At 33.5% G+C, this 21,071-nt stretch overlaps 1 protein-coding gene across 2 annotated transcripts in view; it reads left to right on the forward strand.

Moving 5' to 3' along the window:
• The first annotated feature begins 7,483 nt into the window (after positions 1-7,483).
• LOC132699568 (uncharacterized) overlaps positions 7,484-21,071 on the forward strand; it is a 106,540-nt gene continuing 92,952 nt past the window's right edge. For both annotated transcript variants that reach the window (XR_009618519.1, XM_060666359.1), the window contains exon 1: positions 7,484-7,690. The gene's annotated coding sequence lies outside the window, so the exon portion shown is untranslated. The remainder of the gene's footprint in view (positions 7,691-21,071) is intronic.

Raw genomic sequence — 21,071 nt, forward strand, 5'->3', positions numbered from 1 at the left:
CAATCTTTCAATTTTTTCGAATTCATTTACGTAAGAGAGTTTTAGGTGTTTTCAAATGCATGTTCACCCCATGATAAAAGTATTAGTGCCGTTTGATTATAATATTTAATGTATGAAAGCTTGTGTTAATATTTATATGCTTCTTAAGAATTAAAGTCTACTTCCAAAATTTATTTTATTAAAATTAAAATTTATATACCCGCGAAAATGTGTTTTTCTACTCCCGTCTGTAAAATACGTAATTACACACCGATCTAGCGCGGACATTTCCGGGATTTTACCGCACGGGTTTGGGAGCAATCGGATGTTTTCGGAGATATTTCCCACGCTTTGGATTTTGACGTTTGCCAATTCTGACAATCATGTCAGTGAATGTATTCGTGTTTTGCGAAAATGTAGCCAAAAACTAACGGTCGTAGAAAAAGTACAGTATGCAACACCTTCGGTAAACTCGCTCCGCTCGTGTCAAATTAACTCGTGAGTCAAATGCCGTTTACCGCAGTTGTTGCATAATATAATATTAATTCCGAATTTGCGAGGGAAGCATAAGCATTAATTAACCTTTCAAATTTTTTTCTTTCTCTGAAAGTCAGATTTTTGAAAAGCTTACAGATTTCAGATTGATCGTCACTACTTATGCTTTGAAATATTCACAGCCTGTTTTGATTCACAATTTAACAGTAAAAAGTGATCCATTGAAAATGTGTTTTTGATTTCCTAACTAATTGACGTCCGATACGTACGAACAATCGCGCTTATGGTTTTTGTCTTCCCTGATCCTTCGTTGCACACTGCCGACGAGAGATTTCTATGTGTTCGCTAACAAGTTATTTAGATTGCGGTGCAATGGTCGAAACTGAGGGCACAATCGTACCGACTGCGCCAATTATGTTTAAGCGAAGAAGAGATGGCTCTTTAAAAACTTTTTTTTAAAATTCAATTTGAAAATAACAGTTAGAAAGTTTAACTTTTTTTAAAGCCTTGCAATATTATTTCCTGATAAGAGACTGCCCGAAATTGTAAAAACCGATGGAATCTTCAATTGTAATCAAGTCGCCTTGTTTGTATAGAAAGTGTTAGTTTTGGTTAAATAGTAAATAGCATCCAAATGGAAAATCTACATCAAGGAACGTAATTCTTCATATCCATATGATGTTTTATTCTTTATTGGTTTTTCCGAGTTGTTAAGTTTTTTTAACAAGCGTCTTAAAATATGTAAAAAAATAGTACACCAAAAATTAAATGAGGATTTAAAAAAAAAAGTCCAACGCCATTTGTGTGATTATCAAACTTTTAGAGCAGCCCTCGCTATTTCCCGATAAAGGACTCTCTGAAATTGTAAAAACTGATGGAATCTTCAATTGCAATCAAGTCGCCTTGTTTCAATTGGCAATGTTTACGTTTTTAATAAAAGCGTTAACTTGACGTTTGTCGATTGTACAGAAAGTGTTTCAACAATTTAGATTGAATCCAAAAATGAATTTTCCACAATGGAAAATCGACATCAAGGTAAGTACTTTTAGCCATTCATATGATGTTTTATTCTCTGTTTGTTTGTCGGAGTTATTAGGTTTTTATTAAAAGCGTCTCAAAGTATGGAAAAAAAAATTATACACCCAAAATTAAATTGGAATTGTTAAAAAACATCCAAAACCATTCTTGAGATTATCAAACTTTTAGAACAATTTAATGCCTATCTTTCATATTTAAACAAAATTGGTCGCTACTCGAACCTTGGTGCATTTTTTATAGGAGAACAGCGGGAAAATTTTTGCATCAGAAACTAGGACATTATAAACGAGTGATGAAAGGCTGGCCTGTATTATCAACAAAATAAAGTACTTATTGAACATTTAATTGATTCTACAAAAAGTAATTTTTTCTGACTATAAAAGCTAAATTTAAAAGTGCACAAGAAATAGGTAATATTTTTTAAAAGCGCAAGTTGAAGATATGCCTGGACCTAGTGGTGGCAGGCCCCTTAAAACTTTCAACGAAGAGTCAAGTACAATTAAAAAACGACGGGTTGCAGAGGTTTTAAATCCATATCCGGCAGAAGAGATAAATTTTGCAGAACAAATTTAGACATGCGCCAATAACATTAACCCCAATAACGACAGAAAATGCTTTACCATTAATTCTAGACTTAAACCTTGTATTTTAAGAAGTGTTATTCATTTTTTTCATAAGCATCATAAAGAGTGCCTACCAAGAAATTTTAAAAATATTAAGCGAAATATTGTTTACAGGAAATATGAGAAAAAACTGTCAATAGTTTATTACAACTTTTAAAGATTCACTCGAAAATAAAAGCAAAACTCTTTCGTAAGTGGGATTTTTGATGGCAATGCAACAAACAAAAATTTCTTGAAGGAGATATAATAACCTTTGTACCACTTAAGTTGGTGGAGTGTGATAGCAGCGAAGTTCTGTGGGTCAATCCTGGACCATCGTCTACTTTATTCTGCAGAACGTTAAAATTTTTGTTTACAAAAGAAAACGCTAATTTAATTCGTATAGCGGACTCCAACGTACAAGAACAAATAAAAAAAATTCTTAATTGTAAGAATATTAAAAATGGCTCTGAGGTAGAATTCAAAATGATTTTTACAACAGTGATAGTAATATTTTAATATTCAATTGAACAACTAAATGTGTTATTTGTGCAGCTACTCCGAAGCATATGAATTCTAAGACTATTGAAAAGAGCTTTTGATCACGAAAAGCTTTGTTTTGGTTTTTGTCAACAAACAAGGTTTTGGATCGAGTAATGACGGCAACACTGCCAGACGATTATTTGATAACGCAAAACTTAGTTGGCAAATTACGAAAATCAATGAAAATTTAATAAAGAATTTTCATATTATTTTAAAGGTGATATCTAGCGGTTTTAAACTTAATGTGACCACATTTATACTTCAATTTGTATGACTGATATTTTATGCCAAGTCCATAAAGTGCTGGTTCACGGATGCGAAATTATAGAACATTTTGAATTACCGATGGCCAATTATCGGAAAACGCGCTTGAAGCTTCGCCATAAAGAAGTACTCCAATATCAAATATCATCCCGTGTAAAATCGAATACAGATTTGATAAGATTTGATTTGATAAGACACTTAGTTTTAACATTCGATCCTCTTATATCCTTTAAGAGAAATATTTATGTTAAGCAAAAACGCGCTTTAGTTTCAGACCTTCTAGCTTACATTAAAATTCCAAAATCTTCAGATTCCCAAAGTGGTGATCATTAAATTGACCCAATTCAATTAAGCTTCTCGGATTCTTATGATTCCAGCTAAATTACAACTATTAAGATAGGGATATTGATAAAGTCAACATAAATTAGAGAGAGGTTTTGTTATTTTATTTTTAAACTTTGTTCTTCATTTTTGTTTAGTTTGTTGTGTTTATATTACTTAATTTTTAATTTTTTAAACTTGAGATTTTTGTTGTATCAATCCAGAAGTATTAGAAATGACACAATTGATATCTGCATGGTTTATATTTATATATTGCTTACCCTTGGAATTTGCTTAAGTACAACAGAAAGAGTGTTAAATAAGTTGGATAAAATACTTACAAAATGTTTTTTAAGAACCTACAGAAATTTCCCATATCTAATTTTATATTTTATGCCAGTTGAAATCCATTTTGGACCTACAAAAATTGTTCCTTCCTTTATAATGTGGAATCGTCTAGAAATTTTAAAAACGTTTCAAATTATTTTTTTAATTAAGTAAGAAATTGGTCGAGTTTAAACTTTATTTACTAGGTCAGTTATGTAGATTTGTGTTTTATTTAAAAAAATGTCATATTTGACTTAATTAAAGTTTTTGCAAAACAATGATTTTTTTTCTACTCCCGTCTGTAAAATACTTGATTACACACCGACTTAGAGTGCGGGAAGCGTCACTTTACCACGTCAGTTGGTTTTGTTTCCCACGGATCCGAGCCACTTGGGACATTTCCGGGATTATACCGCACGAGTTGCATAATATATTATTTTCTACTCCCTTCTGTAAAATACATCGATCTAGAGTGCGAGAGGTGTCACTTTACCACGTGAGTTTCTTGTCCCTTGCCGTTTACCGCACTTGTTGCATAGTATACTATTGTCCATTTTTCCCTACGCCGTGGAGCACTGTGCCTCGTGGGAAAAAAGTGACATCACGTATCTCCTAGCGTCTTATCGGTGTCGTCATGGAAATCATGGTACATAACTCACGGGCAGAGTGACTGCTTAATAAACTATTGACATAAAAAGGTAACCAAACGTGTTGCATACCATACTTTTTTTATGACCTTTAGTTTTTGAGTGAAGTTTTACAACACGAACACGAATACATTCACTGGCATGACCGTCAGAATTGACAAACGTCAAAATTCAATACTTATAAAACTTCTGGATCCCTCCTGCGTCGGTTTATGTTGAGTCGAACTAGCTAACATTTCGCCAATCATCCTTTTGGCTTCTTCAGAGCTTGACTGAAACTGTCTCGCATTTTACTCTGTACCTGCTTTTATATTGTTTGAGGGGAGAGGAGCTAAATGAAGGGCATAAACACCGTCTCGGATGACTGATTCCCATATTGGTGACAGATAGAGACCTGAGTCGCGGTTAACACTGTTAGGTTGCTTATAGATTTCCATAGACTCTCAGATTTTTCGTTGGTGGAAGAATTGATTACATGAAAGAATTTTAGTTTGATCGACTAAAATTTTATGGCCGGTTTCGTGATTTTGTTCGGCAACTGCTGATGAGTTTATTTATCTTAGTATTAATGCTCTTTCATGTTTTTTGAGCCTAGCTGATATTTTTCGTCCAATGTATTCTTTGGAATGGAATGGAATGGAATTTTTTGACGGATCGAAGATGTTGAAAGATTTTTGGACAAGTAGTAAATCTGGTTTTGACGTTATATTTCTTTAGAACTTTTGATATGTGGTCAGTGATGTTTTAAATATAAGGAAGGACAACAATGGCAAGTGTGGGATTGCTTTCGGTGTCATTGCTATTGGAAGGTGGTGGTGAAGTGTATTTTGTGATGGAACGCTTAATATCTTTAATGTGGAAATTATTACAGAGAAGAACAGAAATAAGGTGTTTTAATTCTGTAGAGCTCTCAAGAGAGTTGATAAGCGATGATTTTTAGGCCTGATGGTAATATGACAATGCATTAAGGTATCGGTCTCTATGTGTAGGTTTTCTGTAAACACAAACACAAGTGAAAGGAATTAAGTACGAAACTGTCAGTTTTCCCTGTAAAGGGTTTTAATAGGAAAGCTAGATATCTTGTTGGAGAATACGTTGGAGAACTGATGATGTTGACAATAGGTCGAAGGAGTAATCCTGGTTTGTGAAACTTTGGGAGTCCATAGAGACTAAGCGATTTTAGAGCCATGAGGGGTGACAGATTGTTTCACTGAGTCTGATAGGGAAGAAGCCTTAATGATAGATTTAAGGTTGCGTTTCATAGATGACGTAGGATCTTTTTAAAGTTGACGATATGATCCGTGGGTAAGAATATCTTAAATCTTTTCCTGATATTCATTTGTGTTGATGACCACCGTAGCATTTACTTTATCTGCTTTTAGAATTACGACGTCGGGATTAGATTTTAGAGATTTTAGGGAAATGTATTCTGGCTTCGCAATATTAGATTTAGGGGGTTTTGATTTCTTTTTTCCAAAATTCAAGTCTCCGAAAACATCCGATTGCTCCCAAACCCGTGCGGCAATACCCCGGAAATTTCCGAAGTGGTCCATGGGACAAGAAACTCACGTGGTAAAGTGACACCTCTCGCACCCTAGATCGATGTATTTTACAGAAGGGAGTATAAAATAATATATTATGCAACAAGTGTGGTAAACGACATTTGGCTCACGAATTTATTATTAAATGCGATACTTTTTCTACGGCCGTTACGAAAAAATCAAAATTTTAGTAAATTAAAAATAATAACAGGTTATCGAATTACAAAATATTTACTAGTTGCCATTAAACCTATTCCTTTATCATTGGGATCGGTTCTGTTATTGTCGTTTCTTTTTAACTGTATACGTTAGACAGAGAGAGATGCATTATTGGATATAACACAATTTTAAAACGTTACGTTTATTTAACTTTTACAATTGATCATTAAGTAGTTTATTTAAAGAAAAGAACTGTAAGTGGAAGAAAAATCATCCATGGATAGAGCTTTTAAGAGAATGGAATTTTTAAGATAGTATAAGCAAGAAAAAACATGTCCTAACCTTGAATGTTGTTTTGTTTGTACTGATGAGACATGGATATTTGAAAATCGTAGAATTAGTTTTGGCAAGATATTAATATAAAAACTGTAAAAGTTCACGAGAACGGTATGTAAAATTTCTGTCGGGAACTTAAATTATAAATGTCACTTTACTTACCGGCTAGTCCACTAGATTTTAATTGTAGGTTATAGCACGCAGTATTTAAATTGTCTGATATATTTCTATGTATTAGTTTTTGGTTACATTTTTGCAAAACAACACGAAAACATTCATTCATGTGACGATCAGAATTGACAAACGTCAAAATTCAAACCGTGCGCTAAAATCTCCGAAAACATCAGTTGCTCCCAAACCCGTGAGGTATAATCCCGGAAATGTCGGAAGTGGCTCGGATCCGTGGGTGACGCTTTTCGCACGCTAGATCGGTGTGTAATTTGGTATTTTACAAACCGGAGTTGAAACAACAAGTGCGGTAAACGGCATTTGACTCACGAGTTTATTTGGCACGAGCGGAATGCAACGGAGCAAGTGTTTAATAAACGAGTGACTTAAAAAGTTTACCGAACGTGTTGCATACTATACGTTTTCTACGACCGTTAGTTTTTGGGTACATTTTTGCAAAAGAACACGAATACATTCACTGACATGACCGTCAGAATTAACAAACCTCAAAATTCAAAGCGTGGGAAATATCTCCGAAAACATCAGATTGCTCCCAAACCGGTGCGGTGTAATCCCGGAAATGTGCGAAGTGACTCGGATCCATGGGAAACAAAATTAACGTCGTAAAGTGACGCTTCCTGCACGCTAGATCGGTGTGTAATTAGGTATTTTATAGAGGGGAGTAGAAAAGGATTATTAATACTGTTAATAATACACCAAAAACCACCCACTGGCGTTTTTGGTCGTTATCTTTAATCTTCGCCGCCGACTTTAATTTATGTTGCCGACATCTTCAGGCCGTTTGCCAGCCAAAGTGTCCGATTACGCGGCAGACAACACTCGGTAGTTTGGGAGTTTTATGGGTGTCTGTAATGACGAGGTCCTCGGTCATTAAAATTTCGGCACATCATCGAAAGTGGTCGAGAAGCTGGAAACAGGTGGGAGGCCGGTCCCCACCCAGACGGAAGCGACACAAAACGATCCGCTGGGCTCGTATAGATTAGTCAATGAAACCCCTTTATGGCGCGAATGCGCGGCGCATAGATTTTCCATAGGAGGAGGACGGACTCTGGATCGTCCAGGGTTCGGACGGAGACAAGCGCGCCCTGCCCTCGGAGACCAGCTACAAGTTTAGTCCGTTTAGTCACGTCGGGCATCTTCTCCGCGTAAGAAATTATTCTCCCGATTTTCCGGAAAAATATGTGGCGCCTCTACTAAGCTCCTGCGAGATTCGAAAGGGAAAAACGTCCGATATCGAAGCGACATAGAGGTGAGTGAGATTTTCCCCCGGAATAGGATGCGGGCGACCGGGCGATCGTTAAAACACTTGTAGCGTTCGAGGGCGTAGAATTATCAAAGCAACTAGAAACTCTTTAATCAAACGATCACTTTCCCGAAATAGATGGTGGTTAGAATGCAGCAGGTATGATAAGGGCAAAATAAAAAATCGATACGGGCGCTGTGTTTAAAGCAAGCTCAATTAACTGCCAAACGTCCTGCGTAAATCAACAAGTCTATAAGCGTAACGATGGAAAAAATGTTGCTCGTAAACGGCGCGGATTGATTTTTAAAGGAAACCCATGGTAAGGCGTTGTCTCGCCCTGAAGTGCCCTTGTTATTCGCTTCCCTTTAATGCACACGACGTGACGAATATTTAGGGTGTTGGTCGAAATGCGAGTTTCGTAATCACCCCCAGATGGGAGGGAGATAACTTTTACAACAACAACAACAACAATAAGAATTTTAATAACAAATTTATTCTACTGCATTCAATATACAATACAATAATATGTTATAAATAGATAAATAGCAGAAAAGGGGATGAAAGCATTTAAAAATTGTTCAAAGTGCCCCTATAAAGTGATGCATAGTGATGCTACTTTTAACTATTAGTAACACACAATTATAATAAAATACTATGGTATATAATATAAACAAAAAAAAGAAATTCAAAATAGGCTAGAAAATCTTGAAACGGAACTCGAAAATTTCGTTTTGATAAGTAATGGTGATAGGACCTTATGGGCTGCACTAGAATCTTTTTTAAATTGAATTTCCGCCTCCTTTTTGCATGTAAAATTGGTTATTGCATATAGATGTTGATTATGCAAGTACTTACAGCAAATAAACTATTACCATTATTCTGGTCTTAAAGAAAATATCTGACCTATACGTTGTTTTATTTGTCATGTAAGGTGGAGTGTTATTAAAAATAATATTATGGAAAAATACCAATTAGTGTAGTCTACGCCTGTTCCGCATAGTCAACTATTTGGCATCCTGGAGTTTCCTCGAGACTTTATCATATGTCCTTCATAAATAAGCCGTAGGCAGTTTTTTTGTACTATCTCAATTCTATACAAAATGTCACAATAGTTAAAATAACTTAACACTTAAGGATTTGCTACTTTTATTTGTTGAACTTCAGGCAATAAACGGCGATGCGGATGAAGCAACCTTACGGGGATGTGTGCCCTTTGCAAATAATACGCAACTTGGCCTCTGAATCGAAAATTATTCGTGACGTGCTGAGAATTCAGTTAGTTCTTTTAAATTTTTATTATTTAATTCTTGCCTGAGTATCAGCGCAAAAGTATGCAGTGACATTTTGCATACACGAGACAAAATTGCTGGTGTAAATTGTAAATAAAAGAGGCCCCAGTACACCGCAGCTAACAGTTATCTAGCTGATTGACCAAACTCGTTTCGACATATTGCATTCGATCACTAAGATAACTTCTTATTAACATTTTGGCAATATCCGAAAACCCGACAGAGTTTAAAACAGCTAACAGTAGTGGAATATCGTATCAAATGCATTCGAATAGTCCAGAAGCACCAATAATCAACACTGTAATACTCAAAAGCGCAGTTACGCAACTATATCCAAATCGATATCCTGATTTTTTAGGAAGCAAAATGATATTTTAATCTGAAAAAAGTCGTATTTGATTATTCATAATGTTTTGTAGTAGTTTTAATAAGCAAGGTAGAACACTAATGGGTCTCAATTCATTGTAAAATGTAAACAACAGTTCTATATTTATTAAATCTGAACCAGACGTCATCTCTACTAACCGTAGAAAATTAGAATTAGTCATTTACATTTATTTTTGAATTATTTTGGTAATATTGTAGCAATATAGGATATTTTATTTTTTAGAAACTGTTAAAAATACTGGTTTATATCAAAAGCTATCAGGGAGGCATGTATATGTAATTTTATATGTTATATTTAAATTTTTTAACTTTTTCCAAAATTTTTTGCAATTGTTTTCATTACAAGCAAATTTTGTTTTTATTTTTAATTGCGACGTTACTTTGGTTGCGTTGCTGCTTATATCTTGTAGTTTCGTACTTTTTAAAAGTTTTATCTCTTGGTTTAATCATAACTTTTACAGTGTCTGTTAGCCATAGTTTTATAAAGAAGTAGGTTTCGGTACCAGTAATGATTTGCGTTTTTTACCAACTTCGTATTTTAAACGAATCACAATTCGAGCCCCCGCTGGAAGTATTTGCGCTGAACTTTCACGCCAATTTCCTATTTGTTAGACTAGGAACGATCGTCGGATTTGATTTGGTTTTGGTATCGCGAGGAATGATTTCCTTTCCTCATTCCGTAGTTTATTCAGGTGATTCTTGCGAGTTGCAATTTTAAAAAACACGTTTCGTTGATGTTGGTGGAGGTTGATGGCGTCTAAAGTTGTGTTATAAAGTAAAGTTGATTGATGGGGAAAAACTTTGCAAACTGTAGATTTGCTCACTCCGGCTTCCACTGCTATACGTCTTGCTCTTATTTTCGGATTTTCAGCTACTTGGATTCAAACTTTCTCTTCCAGCTTCGGTGTACTCATTTTTGGTGGCCCCATATATATATATATATATATATATATATATATATATATATATATATATATATATATATATATATATATATATATATATATATATATATATATATATATATATATATATATATATATATATATATATATATATATATATAACGGGTGGTTAAATTTCAAGGGCCGATGTTGATTTTGAATAAAACACAAACTATTTAGGAAATTATTGTATTTTATTTTATTATGATATATTGGTATTACTCAATTATGTATGGAATAAAATATCGGCCAAATGGGCGCCGCGACCACGGCGGCACACCTCCATCCGATGGTCCAAATTTTCGATGACCCTGAGGCATAATGGCCGTTAATGTGCCGAATTATCTCATCCTTTAGCTCTTGAATTGTTGCTGGCTTATAGACGTACACCTTTTCTTTCAAATAACCCCAAAGAAAAAAGTCCAACGGTGTCAAATCACATGATCTTGGCGGCCAATTGACATCGCCATTGTGTGAGATAACACGACCATTGAATTTGTTGCGCAAAAGAGCCATTGTTTCGTTAGCTGTGTGGCAAGTGGCACCGTCCTGCTGAAACCACATATCGTCCACATCCATATCTTCCAATCCGGGACATAAAAAGTTCGTTATCATCTCACGATAGCGAACACCATTCACAGTAACTGCCTGACCGGCCTCATTTTGGAAAAAATACGGCCCGATGATGCCGCCAGCCCATAAACCGCACCAAACAGTCACTCTTTGGGGGTGCATTGGTTTTTCGACAATCACTCTTGGATTCTCATTCGCCCAAATGCGGCAATTCTGTTTATTGAAGAATCCACTGAGGTGAAAATGTGCCTCATCACTGAAGATGATTTTCTTCGAAAATTGATCATCCACTGTTGCCATTTCTTGCCACCATTCTGCCCATTCACGACGTTTGGAATGGTCAAGAGGCTTTAGTTCTTGAGCCAATTGCACCTTGAAAGCGTGTAAATGCAAGTCTTTATGCATAATGTTTATCAACGACGAGCGTGAGAGGTGCAATTGTTGGGCACGACGACGAGTTGAGGTGGACGACTCTTCAGCCACACTATCGCGAACAGCAGCAATATTTTCTGCAGTACGAGCTGTACGAGCATGCACTGGTGTTCCCACATCTTCTACAGACCCGGTTTGCTCGAATTTTTTCACGATTTTTGCGATTGTACGCACATTTGGACGATCAAATTGACCAAAAAAATCACGAAGTGCACGATACGCATTTTGATTTGAACGCCCATTTTCATAATAAGTCTGGATAACTTTAACACGTTGTTGGATTGTGTATCTCTCCATGGTTCAAATTGAGTAAGTCTGAAATAGAGAAATGTCAAATAAAATTCGGAAAAAAACTTGGCGTTTAGGTGTGGTTCACATTCAAAATCGGCCCTTACAATTTAACCACCCGTTATATATATATATATATATATATATATATATATATATATATATATATATATATATATATATATATATATATATATATATATATATATATATATATATATATATATATATTTACATATATATATATATATATATATATATATATATATATATATATATATATATATATATATATATATATATATATATATATATATATATATATATATATATATATATATATATATATATATATGATGACACTATATTCCGGGATATCATCCGTTCGCTCGTTGAACTCCGACTGGAATCCTGCATCCGACTGGAATCCTGCAGACGTTTCGCCAAAATCTCACCTGGCATCTTCAACGCTCGCGCTCCGAAAACACTCCGAACACATATATATATATATATATATATATATATATATATATATATATATATATATATATATATACATATATATATATATATATATATATATATATATATATATATATATATATATATATATATATATATATATATATATATATATATATATATATATATATATATATATATATATATATATATATATATATATATATATATATATATATATATATATATATATATATATATATATATATATATATATATATATATATATATATATATATATATATATATATATATATATATATATATATATATATATATATATATATATATATATATATATATATATATATATATATATATATATATATATATATATATATATATATATATATATATATATATATTTGTGACTCGAGGATCATTGACAATAAATTAAAGTTAGAGGTAATTGTTTCGTATTTTAAATGGGGTATTACTGTTCAGGAGTCAGCCGAGAATTCGCATACTAAATGCACTGAACATTTATGCCCGTATGCATCGAGGCGTTTTAAGCAGACTGGGTTAACCCCGTGATTAAGCTGTCAACTAGCACTGCGCCAACATTTATTTAGGTTGTAATCGTATTAAGCGAACCGAACAAACTTGCTAGGCGAGATAACATTTAATCAATGGTTCCACAATATCATATCTTTTCAATGTTGAAAATTTTTGTACTCTAAGGAATATACAGGGGAGTTCACAATTTTGATACCCTTTTATGTCTCCAGTCATTGCAATATTTTGAATAATGATTAAAAATGTCCTATTATGTCACAATTTTCCATAAATGAAAAAGTCAAATCAAACTGACTGTAATCTGATGGCATAGTCCGCAATAAAATGCCAGACAGAATAAAATAGATTGTGCATCATCACCCCAAATGTCTATCTGATCAATGCAAGACAGCCGTCGCTAACGATTACGATTACACTACTTGGGAGTAAGAGAGACAGAATCAGTAGTACTTGCCATTTATTAATTTCACTAGTACGCCCATACTCAGTAAATGAACTTAGAATGCAACTCCAACTAACGAAATCGACACGAGCAACAGAAGATCAGTGTAAAATTTACCTTATTGCACCTACTTAGTGTAGTTTCACACTAATATATACACGCTAAGAAATAGAGTAGAATATTTAACTCTACAACTGTACTAAAACAAATAACCCACGCGTACATAAAACTGACAGCACCCGTTAGACCTTAGTTAGCAGAAGTAAAGTCTGTGCAGCTTGGTTTTGCATTGTTGTATGCATTGTCTGCATTCAAAATGTTCAGGCATATCAAAATGGTAGCTTGTAGTGGTTGTTGTAGTAGTAACTACTTTTAATTTTCCAAGTTTGTAAATATTTACAGGATGTCGCACTTAAGGTGTCCCTTATACTTTTCTTAAAGCCTCTCATAGTAATGAAGCAATTTTAAATTCAACTTTTTTGTATTTAAGGATTTTTTTAATTTTGTTATTTAAAAATGAGCTTATTAACTAACCAAACGTAATTAGTAATATTTCGAAAAGTACACAAGACTAAGGTTTAATCAATTTTCCGGATTTTCAACAAGTGTATAATTATACGGGTGTCCTTTTATGCTGAATAAGTTTTCAAATTTCTCAATTTTTTTGCGCATTCTATTTGAAATATAATGTTTTTTGTGCAATAATAAGGGATCGAATATCAATCAAATGGAAGCTGAGACAGTGCTGCAATTTTTTTGTGGGGTACTTTAAAAAACAGATTATACAAAAATTGAAACAATTATACAGTGGAGGAACCAATAGAGAGTGGAGGATATACAGAAAAAAAAATGTAAAATATTATACAGTCTATTTTAATTTGATTTAAATATTTAAATTGATTTAAATGTATTCACTTTCTGCATATTTGTCCTTGGAATCTATCTAAATTTCCTTAAATTATTGAAAACAAAAGTATTTCTTTAAGTTTATGATCCTGTTATAGTTTTTTGTCTTAGATAAACATTTTTAATATATACATTTTTTTTGAAAAATTGAATACTGAGTGAGTTAAATTACGTTTTAAATATAATTGCTATATATGAGCATAAAAAGTGTTTTATGTACATTCTACAAATATACAGTGCCATTAAAAAAAAATGTGATCTTGTTATTTACAATTTCGAAACTCATACAGTAAAAAACAACCCTCCAAAATGGTTCCACACTCTAAACTTCAAAATTCATTAAATGTAAATCTTATATATATAATATATCAAATTGTGTGTACCTTTTCTCCTGCCTTATATTACTCAAGTCATAAATTTTTGTTTAAAAAACTGTGTTTTCCCAGCACAGTGGAAAAAAGCTAGGGTATTACCATTAGCAAAAATATCTAAGCCGCTGTCATATGCCTACGCTTAATTAGTATTCTTCCCACTTTGTCCAAAATTCTTGAAAAAACGATAGAATTACTATGACAAAACCATGTAAAGCAAAATCACATTCTAACTTCTACGCAATCCGAATGTAGGCAAGGTCATCGCAGTTCCACCGCTTTGGCAACAATTACTGATGGTATACTAACGGCTACAGATAAAAATAAACTAGAAACTCTTATTATGTTAGATTATAGTAAGGCATTTGAGACTCTCAATTATAGTATTTTAAATTCAAAATTGAACTATGTAGGACTGACGCAGAATGCACGCATTTTGATAGCAAATTATTTCGATGATGGATCACAGGTTGTGACTTATGCAGGAAGAACTTCGCTTTCATTAAATATTACAACCGGTGTACCTCAAGGTTCTGTTCCAGACCCCCTCCTTTTTTCAATCTATTTTTCAGTCATGTATCCAACATTATTACGCTGATGACACGCATCTTTACCTGTCGTTTAGTTCTGATGAAAGCATTCAAGCTTGTGCCGCCCTTAATTATTATCTTGAAAATTTAAACGAATTCTACAAAAAATACTGGCAGGAAGACTGAGATAAAAGGTTTTGAAAATACGCATAAACTCGATATTTTAATACAGGGTGAGCCAGTTAAATTCTATGAAACTTTTACAAATCTCCTGACCTTAGATCAGGATATGAGATTCACAAAGCATGTAAGTTGTTGCCTCCAGAAAGGTTATATGAACTTAAAACGGATATATCAACACAGAAATGTCCTAACCAGAGACGTAAAATCAAGGTTGTGTGACTCGCAATCATACGTTAAAATTGAATGGTTGGTTAAATATGCAAAATAGAAGATACCTACTTTTTACCTTTGTATTTTGACTAGTAAAACACCCTTATATTTTTGTATCGCAAGATTCGTTTCAGGACTGATGTTCACAACTTAAATATTCGATTTAAGGGAACACTAATATCTCCTATCCACAAAACAGAATTATGTAAACGGTCTTTCTCCTACCAGATCTCAAAAGTATTTAACAAATTGCATCTTGAAGTTAAAAAATCAGTTTCCAAATAAAAATTTGAGAAAAATGTATCCCAGAAACTATATTCAGAACAATGAAAATAGGGCTGCTTAATAACCATGTTAACTCGTGTGATTTTTTGTTGTTGTCAATTTCTTATTTTCCTTATGTTTATATAATTATTGAGTAATTGTCTACTGCCGCCAGATTATGTAACCATAAACTTTGTTGTTCGTAGGTGTCACTTTATTATTACTTTATTATTATCTTAGTTTTTATAATAACTAACATTATTATATTAATTTCTTTTTTGAATTTGTTAAAATTCATATGGTAATTTTGCTGTTGTGTTCATCTTCTTGATTGGGTTACATGTCCAGTTATTTATTTAACTTGGTTATACTGAATCTCGCCCTTTTTTTTGAATAAATTCCTTTATTATTATTATTATTATTATTAATATATGTATATTGCAAATATTACTAGTTAACCCAATCTCTATTTTGCGGGTTTTTCTGAATATACTTATTTTTCGAGAACAAGTCACATAACCCTGAATATCGTCCGGAAATCAAAAGGTCCGGTCTGACATCGATAATGAAAAATTGGGACACTCCGCATAATCCTTTTTTAAAATATATATTTATAAATTTATTTCATTACTATTAGGTATGGTCTGTTCATAGATATAAGAAAGTGATCAATTGCTTTTAAATGGGATTATCCAAAGTTGGTGATTAACATACAATGTAACAAGATTATTACCTAAAGTTTCGGAATTTTAATTCAGGTAAAATTGTGGTCCGCAATAGAAAATAATTTTATACCTACCTGTGTTTAATATTCCTTGTTTTGGTATACTACTTAGTTTAAATTTATTAGTAATCATTCTTATTTCGTGTGTAATACAGCGTGTGTTGAATCGTGTGCGAATTATGCAGAATATGTGCGAGTCTAGTGTATCTCAGGGGATGCTCCCGCCCAAATGTAGAAAACACTATTCTATTGAGACTAAGGAAGTTATAAACTATGTTTATTTGACTCTCATTGAACGTGGTGCCAGCAAGCAAGCATCTTTAGAAGAAACGGTCACATTGACGAAAATTCCAACATTAACTGTATGGAAAATTGTGAATAATCCCATTTCAGCGAGGGAAAAAAGAAGCGATGCGGCGTAAAATTTTAGAGTTATACGAGAAACAAAGCGTGCCTACATTAGATATCTTAATTAGGAGGCTTGAAAAAGATGAAACCGGTGTTAAATGTGGCAGAACTACCTTATGGAAGTGTATTCAAGTTAAGTTTTAATGGAATTTTTTAGAATTCGGAAATGGCGACTGGAATATCTAGAAAAAAATAGGATTTACAGAGAACAACAAAGGCCAATTATTTACTTGGATGAAACCTGGTTCGACACTTATGATACCCCCGACTCAACTGGTAAGTGTAAAGCAAAATGCGCCATCAAAAAGAGGTAAAAGAATAACTATTTTGCATACTGGCTCTAAAGATGGTTGGATTCCGAATGGACTTTCTCTGTCTGCAAAAAATATTAAAGATTCTTCTCTGGATTACCTTGAAGACGTCACCGCTGATTTATTTGAAACTTGGTTTAAAACCAAACTAGTTCCAAACATTCCTCCTAATGGCGTAATTGTAATGGACAATGTAAGTTATCACAGTAGACAGTTGACTAAAACCCCTTCCTCATGTGACACAAAAGCAACAATCCAAAACTACATGTATAATTACGACATTTATTTTCACGAAGATTATGCCAAAAAGCAATTAATTGAGGTTTTACAAAACTTGAACCTACAAAAGTGATACGTCTGTGATAATTAATCCCATTGAACATATTTGGCACCAATTGAAATCTGTCATTCGTCGTAACAATGTTTTTCCCCGTGTTAACTACAATGTCCTCAAACTTATAGAAACCGAATTTTTTAACATCTCTCCCCAAAGTTGGACAAATTCTGTTAAACATATAGAAAAAGCAGAACAATCGTATATCCATATTGCAAATAATAATTAGAAAAGGCGATGATAGCGATAGTGATACTGACATATTATGTGAATAATTTTAAGTAATTTAAGTAGGTTATTAAAAAATAATTTTAGATTTAAACATAAATACATACATAAATAAATAAATATTGTTTAGTATCTTTCCTAACAAAACCCCAAATAATTATATTCCAAGCAAAGTACGGACCTGTTCGGCCATATTTCATTCTTACAGCTTGCCCGGGTCTTTCCTTAATTCGTATCAGTTAGTCACTTTCTTATATCTATGAACAGACTTTACAGGTTTTAATAAAAGTATATGGGTCGCCTTATGTCGTCAGCTCTAAATTTCACTATACCGAGTGCCCCAGTAAAGGCAACGAGGTACGGTATCGGGGAAACGAAAGTCTCCATAAATTTCAAAAAAAGGTTATCAAGTAAATCCGCCAAGAGAAAATAAAAAGAAATAATGTAATTTTTTTTGCTTGTCAAGAAACGTAAAAACGCAAGGCAAATCGCCTGCCGCCGCTGACCCAATATTTTATCTGCGGCGTTGACTCTAACAAGTGCTTTTGGAAAACTTCACCATAAAACGCAATTTTCTCGACGTAATACGTTTTCCGAGACGACGAGACCTTGAAAGTTCAAGTCCCGCATTGCGCGTTACGTTAGAACAAGGTAGCGTTTAACCTAAAAATACATATTTACAGCTGAAACAAATGTCTGTGATTAGATCCGAATCGATAAAAATTATTTATATATTATGCAAAAGAAATGAGGACCGAACAACCGGAAAACCGAAAAAATGTTTTTCCCGTTACATAAAAATATTTAATTAACATTTTACCTGAGATTTTTACATGCGACTGTATAGTATTATAATTATAATAATAAAATCTTAAACGATATGGTTCCGCTGCCGCAATGCTTTCAAAGGGTGAAACCAAGAATAAAGGATGTAGATATTTCTTACCGCCACATAGTTGTCGCAAAAATTAAATTATCTGTCAAAAATCCCAGCACCGTTGAATTTGTTCCAAAATTGATGACTGGGGTTTGACAAGCTCTCTGATCCCTAGTAATGCTCAAAAAAATGTCATTTACAAGATGGCGGCTGACATTTGGCTAATTCGACAAAAAAATGGCTTTTAAAAAATCCATAGCGAAATTTGGCTCATGTAATGTTGTAATAAGTAGTAACAATAATGAGCTATGGGGGGACAGGGAGGAGGATTAATTATAAGAGATGTTGAGAAACAAACTTTAGAAAATATTTACAAATTGTGTCTTAATTGTCAGAGATTATTCAATATTTCTTAGGTATCTGGAGAGTAGTTTAAGTCTTGACCTCGCTACCTCCAATATAATTCTAATAAAGATAATGCTATTAAATATATTAAATATATTTATTGTTACCAGAAAAACTAAAAGATATTTCTAATTAAGGTAAATTTAAGAACTCTTACTAATTATTACACGGAATTTAAGTATTGTTAATTACGGTAAATTTAAGGACTACTAACTAACTATTATTCAATCAATTTGAAAGTCATTATCTTCATCTGAGTCAGGTTGAGAATCTTGAGAACCGCTCGATATTAGCATTTCTAGTGCTTCGGCTGAAAACTGTGTCAGTTTTTTCTTTGGAAGCTTCCTAGGGCTAGAGATATAAGGATCGGAGGATACAAGAAGTCTATTGAAAACATCTTCCATTGTTTTTGCACTAAAAAACTTTCGAGAAATTTTTACGATACTTCTTTAGGTCTTTATTTCTGGCCTCTTGAACTTCCTCAGATAATTGCATAATTGATAATAGCGCATTTTCTACTACTTGTTTTCCATGTATTAATACTTTATGCGCAAAAATTTTTGCTCGGTCCGATTGACAGCTTTCAGCTTCTGTCTGATTTTGGAAAATAGAATAGAAAATTATGCTTTCATGTCTTCACGAATATCTATCGTTTTTCCACTACGTCCAGTAATCACCGTTTTCAGATGATTCAGTAGATCAGAGAACTCGTCTCCTAGGTGGTCCCTTCACCATTTCATAAATGTCCTTTCTATTGTAAATTAGTTCCTGGCAGGAAGAGCCTGAAACAAAGAAACATATCTGTTTTAATTTTCTCTACATATCACTATTGCATCTAGTATATCATATTTTGTGAAATCTGGCTTTATTATTTTATATACAGGGTGTTTAAAATTATTTAAATTGTTTTTAGTTTTAGTTAGTAAATTGAACCGGTGTACAAGGTTGTGATTTAATTACTAATCTTCTCAAAATAAAAATGTCAGTCGATACCAACAATTATATATCTATGCATCATTTTCGCTATACTTTTCAACGCATGCACCAAATTTAAAAGATAATGAGTCATTCTGTTAGTTCAAATCCTTATGTACGGCACATACTGGTATATGCTACTTTTGGACCTAATGAACCAGTGAATAATTTAATAAATACGTATTTTTTACGTTACCCTTTTTAAATAACTAAAAATGAAATTTACATACCTGATATAGTTAGTTTCATATTGCCAAAATATTATGAAATAACTTAAGTCCAAACTAATTCGCTTTATTTTATAAAAAAGTCACAATCTAAAAGTCTCTGAACACTACCACTATCGAAAAACACTAAATTACAACTAAAATTAAGTTGGTAAAAGCCCAATATTTAAGGACTTTCCCATTGTTGGGAGGTAGCCCCTACTATCTGATACTCTATAATTATTATTATTGTTTCTTCAATAATACAAGCGTTTCCTCAATCACTTAATATTTATTGAATTTTGCTTTTCTATAAATGGACTGTATCTTACTTTGTGGCGACGTCGCGACTCATGCCGTGAACGTCTACCCAGTGATGCTACAAAATTGTTACTCGCCTAGCAGAAACGTAGACCTTGCCGGTTTGGCGTACAACGCCCTGTTGTCACATTGACTGAAATGTCCGGCATGTTTAAGATACACAAATTAAAAAGAAATTCACATAATTTTGAACTCAACATACCCCCAGCCTTGAAAGAACCCTCTTTCAAAAAAAAAGAAACAACAAAACAAACATTTCTTGAAAATCAATTTGTCTTAGACAACCTTTGAAACCACTTGAACTGAGTTTTTTTCTCACCCACTTTCGTGAAACAATGGACACAATTTTGCGAATGAACGTTTGATGACACCTTCACTCGTTTTTACATCAGCCACCCGACTAATGTTGTCCTTTCCTGGGTATAACTGAACGATGCGTCCCATTTTCCAACACAAGGGAGGCACATTTTCTTTTTTCACGATCACCACTGTCCCTTCCTGCAGAGTGTCCCCGCCAGCCTTCCATTTGAGGCGCCTCTGAAGTTCAGCGATGTATTCCAGTGACCAACGAGACCAAAAACCTTGTTGGTATTGTTGAATACGTTGATAGCTAGCAAGCCTATTTTCAGGTTGCTCGAGCAATCGTGGGTCCGGTAATGAGGTTGCCCTTCTTCCGATCAGGAAATGGGATGGGGTTAAAACGTCCAAGTCAGAAGGATCAGAGGACATTGGAGTGAGAGG

The sequence above is a fragment of the Cylas formicarius genome, unplaced genomic scaffold (genome assembly GCF_029955315.1).
Source record: "Cylas formicarius isolate icCylForm1 unplaced genomic scaffold, icCylForm1.1 PGA_scaffold_3__17_contigs__length_32017465, whole genome shotgun sequence".
NCBI classification, from domain to species: domain Eukaryota; kingdom Metazoa; phylum Arthropoda; class Insecta; order Coleoptera; family Brentidae; genus Cylas; species Cylas formicarius.